The following is a 10,294-nucleotide window of genomic DNA, read 5'->3' as shown; positions in this document are numbered from 1 at the left end:
CCAGCCTCTCCATTACATCTTGGATAACAAGGTGATGTCTACTTAATGCGTAAGAATAACCTCCAGGATAACTCTGGACTCTGTTTGGAATCTCTCAGCCATTGACATTTTGTCTCATTTCACTCTACCCCCTTTTGGTTGAATAGATTTTCTCAATCCCCTGATACTGAGTCTCAGCTCATTCCAGGATTTCTGTCCTACGTTGCCAGGAAGGTCCACATCCCTGAGAGTCATGTCCCACGTAGACAGGGGGAGGGTGGTGAGTTTGCTTGTTGCGTTGGCTGGAGAGAGAGGCCACATCCGAGCAACAAAAGAGGCTCTCTTGGGTGTGACTCTTAGGCCTAAATTTTAAGTAGACTTGACCTATCCTTTGTGGGGTTCAGTTTCATATAAACAAACCCCAAGACTGGGGGCTCAGCCTATAGCTTTGGCTGTCCACACTGCTTGTGAGAATATCAAGAATTCAACTTGGAGAAGTTGAATTTCTCCCCATTCTTCACCATTCCCCGAATAAGACAACTTCCTTTTGGCTCTACATTTTTTGCTTTTCTTTTTTAGACTGACATCTCTATTTAAAAATATTATCTCAGTGGTTCCTCTCTCCCAAACCCAATGAAAACAGGGCTTGACTTGGGCTTCAGCAAATTAAAGCAGGTTACGCTTGTAGGAATAGAGTTGAATGTTCCCAGAGATGCCAATGCCACTTTATTTTTGGTTGCCATTTTCTCAAGAGGGCCTTTTAATAGTTCTTAGAGCAGGAGCAGTAATCCCTGGAAATAACATAATATGAGAGAAGTCTTAATGCCCCCACCCTCCAGATCCTTTCTTTCCCTTTATACTTGAGGCAACAAAACTGGCATTTGGATGTCGAGTTCATTGGAATCTTCTGCTGCTAACACAAATGTTTTGTTTTAGATTGGGATCAGGAACACTTAAGAAGTTAAGGACATCTTCTCAAAGTATGCCTGAGATGCTTTTTCCTATGGTGGTAATTCTCAGCTTCTCTGGGCTTATGAGGAAGAGTGCAACAATGCCTTTCTCAGTTGCTAAAACCACACTCTATTTAGAGTTAGGTTTGGCTATAACGTAGAAAACTTAAACCAACAGTAGTTAAACGAAACTTATTTTTCTCTTATGTAAAGAAAGTTTAGAGGGGAGTGCTGCAAAGGTGGAAGGACAGCTCTGCTCTGCTGAGTCTTCAGAGACCCTGGCTCTTTCCAGCTTACCGCTGCACAATATCTAGGATATGGCCCTTATGCTCACGATCCCAAATGGTGGCACCCACACTCTGGCCAGCAAAATAGAAGAAAGGAGGGGGGAAAGAGCGCAAAAGACACAAATTATGGACGTTGCCCAGCCATCACCATGGGAACACTTTTGCTAATGTCCCATTGGCCAGAACATAGTCACATGGCCAAGCTTTGTTGCAGGGGAGGCTGGGAACTGTAGTCTTTATCCTGGATGGTGTGTCCCCTGTTAAAATTTCTATTCCTATGGAAGTAAGGGAGAACAGATATTGGGGGAACAGATGTTTGTTCTTAAAATTCATCAGTTTCTAACCATTTAAAATTTTGTAATGCACATTGAGATAACCATACAATAATATAAGGTGGTATAAAAGAAGTATTAAAAATGCACCTAGCTGTTAAAATATTTGTATTCTTTTAAAACTGCTAAAAGAAATCACAGAAGACCTAAACAGATGGAAGGGCATACCGTGTTCATGGATTGGAAGACTAAATAGAGTTAAGATGTCAATCCTACCTAAATTGATTTACAGATTCAATGCAATACCAATCAAAATCCCAACAACTTATTTTTCAGAAATAGAAAAACCAATAAGCAAATTTATCTGGAAAGGCAGGGTGCCCCGAATTGCTAAAAACATCTTGAGGAAAAAAAACGAAGCTGGAGGTCTTGCGCTGCCAGACTTTAAGGCATATTATGAAGCCACAGTGGTCAAAACAGCATGGTATTGGCATAAAGATAGATATATCGACCAATGGAATCGAATAGAGTGCTCAGATATAGACCCTCTCATCTATGGTCATTTGATCTTTGATAAGGGAGTCAAGCCAACTCACCTGGGACAGAACAGTCTCTTCAATAAATGGTGCCTAGAGAACTGGATATCCTTATGCAAAAGAATGAAAGAAGACCCATATCTCACACCCTATACAAAAGTTAACTCAAAATGGATCAAAGATCTAAACATTAGGTCTAAGACCATAGAACAGTTAGAGGAAAATGTAGGGAGATATCTTATGAATCTTACAATTGGAGGCGGTTTTATGGACCTTACACCTAAAGCAAGAGCACTGAAGAAGGAAATAAATAAATGGGAACTCCTCAAAATTAAACACTTTTGTGCATCAAAGAACTTCATCAAGAAAGTAGAAAGACAGCCTACACAATGGGAATCAATATTTGGAAACGACATATCAGATAAAGGTCTAGTATCCAGAATTTATAATGAGATTGTTCAACTCAACAACAAAAAGATAGCCAACCCAATTACAAAATGGGAAAAAGACTTGAATAGACACCTCTCAGAGGAGGAAATACAAATGGCCAAAAGACACATGAAGAGATGCTCAATGTCCCTGGCCATTAGAGAAATGCAAATCAAAACCACAATGAGATATCATCTCACACCCACCAGAATGGCCATTATCAACAAAACAGAAAATGACAAGTGCTGGAGAGGATGCGGAGAAAGAGGCACACTTATCCACTGTTGGTGGGAATGTCAAATGGTGCAACCACTGTGGAAAGCAGTTTGGCGGTTCCTCAAAAAGCTGAATATAGAATTGCCATCGATCCAGCAATACCATTGCTGGGAATCTACTCAAAGGAATTAAGGGCAAAAACTCAAACAGACATTTGCACACCAATGTTTATAGCAGCGTTATTTACAATTGCAAAGAGATGGAAACAGCCAAAATGTCCATCAACAGACGAGTGGCTAAACAAACTGTGGTATATACGTACGATGGAATATTATGCAGCGTTAAGACAGGATAAACTTATGAAGCATGTAATAACATGGATGGACCTAGAAAACATTATGCTGAGTGAGTCTAGCCAAAAGCTAAAAGACAAATACTGTATGGTCCCAATGATGTGAATCGACACTCGAGAATAAACTTGGAATATGTCATTGGTAACAGAGTTCAGCAGGAGTTAGAAACAGGGTAAGATAATGGGTAATCGGAGCTGATGGAATACAGACGGTGCAATAGGACTAGATACAAAAACTCAAAAATGGACAGCACAATAATACCTAATTGTAAAGTAATCATGTTAAAATACTGAACGAAGCTGCATCCGAGCTATAGGTTTTTGTTTTGTTTTGTTTTGTTTGTTTTGTTCTTATTATTATTACTTTTATTTTTTTTCTCTATATTAACATTCTATATCTTTTTCTGTTATAATGCTAGTTCTTCTAAACCGATGCAAATGTACTAAGAAACGATGATCATGCATCTATGTGATGATGTTAAGAATTACTGATTGCATATGTAGAATGGTATGACGTCTAAAAAAAAAAAAAAAAAATGGTCAGCACAATACTGCCTAATTGTAATGTAATTATCTTGGAACGCTGAATGAAGCTGCATCTGATCTATAGTTTTTTTTTTGTTTGTTTTGTTTTTTTTCTCTTATATATTTTTGTACTTTTTATTTTTTATTTGTGTTTTCTCTCTGTGTTATCACTTTATTTCTTTTTCTGTTGTAGTGCTATTTCTTTCTCTAAATCGATGCATATGTACTGAGAAATGATGACCATACACCTATGTGATGATATTAAGAATTACTGATTGCATATGTAGAATGGATTGATTTCTATTGTTGTGTTAGTTAATTTTTTTAATTAATAAAAAAAAAATATTTGTATTCTTTTGCCAAAAATTTTGCTTTTGCTATTCCATACTAATTAAATAGCCCTAACAGAAAAAGCTTTAAGCAAAATAATTGTTCATCACATGGTTATTCGTAATCACAGAAAGAGAATCAGAATAAATGTTTAAATATGGGAGAATTGCTTAAATAATTATAGAACATTTTCTCAATGGAATATTATGTATCTGTTAAAAATTATGTTTACAAAGACTCCACAGTAATATAGATAAGTGCTAATAATTCTCTGTTAAATGAAAATCTAGGCATATAAACTTGCAGTATGATTACAACTAGTAGCAATGAATATTTCTACAACTCAGATTGTACTCTCTAAATACCATTTCCAAATAAAACAACCAGAATTTCTTGGATAAATTCCTGGTTCTGGATCTGGGATAAAAAATGTACAAGATAAGTTTACCATCTTACTATATTGTGAAGCAAAAAAGCACCTACAGCTATGTGAATTACTTAAATCTACACGTAAACTATATTTGTGTTTTCGTCTGCCAAAGCTGCCAGAATGCAACAGACCAGGATGGATTGGATTTTAAGAAAAGGGGATTTATTTAGTTAAAAACATATAGTGCTTCAGGGGAAAGGCAGCTAACTTTCATCTGAGGTTCTCTCTTACACGGGAAGGCACAAGGCGACCTCTGCTGGTCTTCTCTCCAGGCCTCTGGGTTCCAACAACTTTCCCTGGGGTGATTCTTTTCTGCATCTCCAAAGGCCTGGGCTGAGCTACAAGTGCTAAGATGAGGTATGCTGAGCTGCTTAGCTGTGCTGCGTTGAGCTCTCTCATTTAAGCATCCAGCCAATTAAATCAAACACCATTCGTTGCAGCAGGCACTTCCCTAGCAGACAACAGATGTAATCAATTACAGATGAGTTCATATGCCATTGGCTCATGACCACAGCAACAGAACTAGGCAACTTCACCTGGCCAAGTTGACACCTGAACCTAACTACCACATTTGTTGTTGTATTTTTAGGTATAAAGAATGTATCTTTAATAATGAATATTTTAGTTAAATTTTTCAAGTTTACCTTTAAAAAAAGAAAGAAAGAAGCTGGAAATGTACATGATGCCATTAAGTGTTCATGAGCATAAGGTTTACAACCTACACTCAAGTGTTCAGAAAATGCCAACTGGTTTTTGCAGAAATTGACAAGCTGAACCTAAAATCAAAATGGGAATACAAGGATCCTAAAATAATTTAAATAATCCTGAAAAATAAGAACAAAGTTAGAGGACCCACACTTCTGATTTTAAAACTTCTACAAACCTACAATAATCAAGACAGTGTGGTATTGGCAGAAGGATAGACCTGTATAACAATGGAATAGAATTGAGAACCTGCAACCCAAATGTCCATCAATTAATAAATGGATAAACAAAATGTGGCATATCCATATACAATGGAATATTATTCAACAATAAAAATAAAGAAGTACTGATACATGCTACAACACAGATGGACCTTGAAAACACTGGGCAAAGAGAAAGAAGCTAATTACAAAAGACAAAATGTACAAAAGATTGTACATTTCCATTTATCTGAAATGTCCAGAATCTGTGGAGACAAAAAATAGCTCAGTGGTTGCTTAGAGCGAAGAAGGTAGAGGAGAATGGGAAGCCACTATTAATAGGTACAGGGTTTCTTTTTGGGATGCTGAAAATTTTCTAAAATTAGATTGTTGCGATGGTTGCACAACTCTGTGAATATACTAAAAACCATTGAATTATACGCTTTAAATGGGTGAATTGTATGGTATGTGGATTATATCTCAATAAAGCTGATGAGGGGAAATTATAGATAAAGAATGAGGGAGAGATTCAGAATCTTACATTTGACAACCTCAGATGAAAGAATGGATATAAGAAGTGATCAAAAGATCAAAAGCGATGATGAGACATTTCATGTCTCCTGATGGAGGCACATAATACTAAGAGGCAGACTCGGCAAAAAAAAAAAAAAAAAAAGAAAAGTGAATCTTGAATTTGTTCAAATTATTGGATCTAACAACCAATATACAGGAAATACAAGGGAAATGGAGCATTTCAAAATGACACTACAGGAATAAAATTAGCAAAATCCAGACAATAAGAAACTCCATAGGATAAACAATCTTTTTTTAAAATAATTTTTTAAATACCCAATGGAAAAAAAAAATGAGATGGAAGAGAATCCTAGATGAAAAGAGTCTTAAGTAATTTCAAACAATTGCAATCTGTGACCTTTATTCAGATCATGATTCAATCAAGTCAACTTAGAAAAATATTTATAAGATAATCAAGAAAAATATTGTTTTAGTTTGTAAAAGCTGCCAGAATGCGATATACCAGAAATGGAATGGCTTTTTAAAAGGGGGATTTATTAAAGCTACAAGTTTACAGTTCTAAGGCCATGAAAATGTCTAAATTAAGGCATACAGGGAAAGACACCCTGACTTAAGAAAGGCTGATGGGTCTAAAACACCTCTGTCAACTGGAAAGGCCCATCGTGACCACTGGTGGCTTTCTCTCCTAGCTTCTTTGGTGGCTTCCCCAGGGGCATTTTCTTTCATCTCTAAAAGTCTCTGACTGTTTGGAATCTCCTGGCTCTGTTCCTCTGTTGGCTCTAAAGCTTTTTACAAAATGATTCCCTCTTAAAGGACTCCAGTAAGCAACCCCACCTTGAATGGGTGGGAACACATCTCCATGGAAACCATCTAATCAAAAGTTACCACCCACAATTGGGTGGGTCATATCTCCATGGAAAAAATAAAAAAGATCCCACTCAGAAATATTGAATGAGGATTAAAGGACATGGCTTTTCTGGGGTACAAAATAGCTTCAAACCAGCACATTTATACAACTCTCTAGATATTTGATGATCTTAAGGAATTTTTGCTAATTTTGGGGTGGAGGTTAGGTTTGGTTTTGTTCACTGTCCTTAACTTTTAGAGAATCATATAGAAATGTTTATGGATGACATGATACCTGAGATTTGTTCCAAAACACTTCGGATGGGGAGAAAGTGGATAGTGTCACTAGGGAAGGACTGGCCTGTGTTGATGGTAACTGGGGCTGGAGGCCTGTCTGTTTCTACTTCTGTGTATGTTCCAAATCTTCCATTATAAAAAGTTAAAAAAAAAATTTAAAAGGAATCCTTAACTTTTAGTGATCCGTACTGTTTCGGTTTACTAATGCTTCACTCAAGAAAGGCTGAAAGGCCGATTGTGTCCAGAGTTTCTCTGTCACATGGGAAAGCACATGCAGACATCTCTGTCCTCTCCTGGCTTCTGATTTCAAATGGCTCTCTCAGCATCTCCAAACATCTGTGTTGGCTATTTTTAGGACTTCAGTAAACAAATTAAGACCCACCTTGAATAGGCGGGGTCACATCTCCATGGAAATAATCTAATCAAAAGTCCCCATACAGTGAGTCTGCACCCACAAGATTGGATTACAAGAACATGGCTTTTCTAGGGTACATAACGGTTTCAAACCAGCACACATACTGAAATATTTACAGGCAAAATTAAGCATGGGCTGTCCTGCAAGGTAATCTAGTCAAAGGACAGGGATATAAATTGAAACAAGTTTATTCATGATTTGATAACTGTTGAAATTGAGTGATGGGTACATAGGGGTTTGTTATACTATTCTATTTTTGTATTTCTTTGAAAATTTCCCCCCAAAATAATTTTAAAACAGATGGCCAAATTTTACTCCTGCTTCTGAAACTGGTTCCTTATGCGACTTGAACCGTCCATTTAATTAGGCATTAACAACTGCAGAAAAAGCAATTAGTGAACTTTCAGGTGGGAGACAAATATTAATTCATTATCACTTGCATCATTTATAACCGTTTCAGCTGCAAGTGAAGGGAAATATAATTCAAAGTGGCTTAAGCAATTTATTGGATCCTATAATTAAAAATTTGGAGGCTAATTCTCCATTCAAATGTTATTTGATCCAAGACTCAAATATGTCATTGGGATTCTTCTAGTCTCCATCTCTGGCCTCTGCCTTTAGCCACGTTAGCTTCTCCCTTAGGCTTTACAAGCTCCCAGTCAGGTTCCTCCCTTTCCTGGTTCAAGGCCAGTGGAAACAAGAGTATAATAGTTGCTGTCAGTCCTCAGATATATCACACATGTGGACATACACACATGCACCCCATATTATATTCATCTTTCTATCCCACCATTACCCAACACAGTCCTTGCACACTGAAAAGGCTTCAAAAATGCTTCTTTGAATGAAAATATCCCCCCTGTGCATGACTACAGGGCCAGCCAGCCAGGCTAGGAGGAAGTCTGCAGCATCCCAGAGAGAACTGTTTTTCCTTAGGCCTGTTTGATGACTAATGCTCATCCCATGGAGGATAATACCATTTACCAAGCTGCCCAAGGGACTAACCTATACAAAAACAATGTTGTATTTTTTTTTAAGTTCTCCTTCCTCTTTCTGTGGAATGATTAATAATAATGGCAACTAATGCTGGCTGAGAGCTTACCTTATGCCAGGCACACCAAGTCCTCCATATTTGATCATCACAATAATGCATTTAACAAATGAGTAAGTTGGGACCCAGAAATATTAAGTCAGTTGCCTTAGGCCACCTGGCTAGTGTGATCCAGCCAGGTCTGAGGCCTGGTAATCTGGCTGCAAAGCTGATACTCTTAACCCCTCTGCCTCATGGTCTTGGAGATATTTCCAGGTACTCCTTCTTCAAACACTGGTCTCAGGTTTCCTCCTTCTCCAAGTGCCTTGCAGGTCATCTTCGTCTACAAGTCATTGAATGTTGCAACTTCCCATAGGATTCTTCCTAGGCCTACCTCTCTTCCCAGCCTAGTCCCTCTCTCTGGGTGATTTTATTAAGGCCCTTGGATTCAGATGCCATCAGTCTCGGGATTGCATTTGACTCCATGCAACAGAAAAAAGGGATTGCACTGGCCCAATCAAATGGGGGCTTATTTTGCTACTAAGTTTAAAGATACGTGACCTGGGGCTGGCGCAGCAGCTTTATAAAGTCATCAATGTCCTAGGAACCTTTGATTGTTTCTCCCCACCACCCCTCTCAGGTAGTTTTCATCCTTGTGCTTTTTGCTTCATATAACAGGTAGATGCTCTCTGCCTTCAGGTTCAGGTTCACATTCCAGGTAGGGAGATGTGGAAATGTTGTGTGACTGTAATCTAACCCTTTTATAACGCTTTCTAGAACCTCTACCCAGCTGCTTCTGCTACCCTTCATTGATAACAATGAATGTGCACCTGACCACCACTAGTAGCAGGTATCTTTAACTGGGCCCACTGCCACCCTGAACAAATTCAAAGCTCTGATGGAAAGCACAGAATGGATTTCTGGAGTCAATCAACCCACCATTCACTTATAATTCTATCTCAAACCTCTCTTCTAAGCTCAGACAAACATACACACACACACACAACTGCTTACTTAACATTTCTACTGGGATGTCTCAAATGCAGACTCAACATGTCTAGAATCAAATGCATGATTGTACACCCTTCCCCCGCCCCCCCTCCTTCTAGAGGTCTCCATTTCAGTGTTCTTATAGCACCAAGCGTCTTTTATTTATAATGATCACAGTTGTAAGTGTACTCTTGTTTGTGGGATGAGACTTGGTTGAGGTTGATCTCATTTTGTACTCACCCTGAGGGTAGATACCATGTCTTTTCTTTTTGGTCAATACTGTCTCCCCAGTGCTAACACAGTGCCTGACTCATTGCAGGTAGCAGTCAATGGTGGGTTCCCGTTATAGAGTTATGAGAATGCCCGTGATTCTTTGACACAGGGAGTGGACACTGACTGGTTAGAGGCAGTGGGCTGGCTCCCATGTGGCTTCCTGGTGCCGATGTATAACTGGAGGGGCTTGGCAGCTCCTTGCTGCTGATCTCGCTCCTCTATACAGGACCTCACAGATGCTGTGCTAATTCTAGGCCCCACTGAGCTCCCTCAGGGTCATGTGCCATCCACCTGCCCATCCTACCCACAACCCAGTTGGACTCATTTATTTGTTCTGGGGCTGGGTGGTCTGGATCTCCTTCCCTGCTCTTTCCCATCTATGGTTAGGTTACAAATTCTCTGCCCTTTTCTTTCAGGGTCTTTTTGATTCTCAAATACCTTTTCTTCTCCTTATCAAAGACTTCTACTGCAAATCAAAGGCTATGGCTTCCTAAGGCGTCTCAGTTGGGTTTCGGAAGCTTAAATCAGAAAGCCAAAACTCCAGTGTTTCTTTTTGTTAGCATTTCCATTTTAATAACTCCAATTCTTCTCAAGGGATTGTAGCTGTCTCTGAATGATTAGTGAAGGGTCACATACTAAGTAGGACAGAGAAAAATATTGCAAAGATTAATATTTCCAAACATTATCTTGCTGTAGAT

Source organism: Tamandua tetradactyla, chromosome 6 (assembly GCF_023851605.1).
Source record: "Tamandua tetradactyla isolate mTamTet1 chromosome 6, mTamTet1.pri, whole genome shotgun sequence".
In the NCBI taxonomy this organism is placed as follows: Eukaryota; Metazoa; Chordata; class Mammalia; order Pilosa; family Myrmecophagidae; genus Tamandua; species Tamandua tetradactyla.
Note: the sequence above shows the minus strand (reverse complement) of the source record.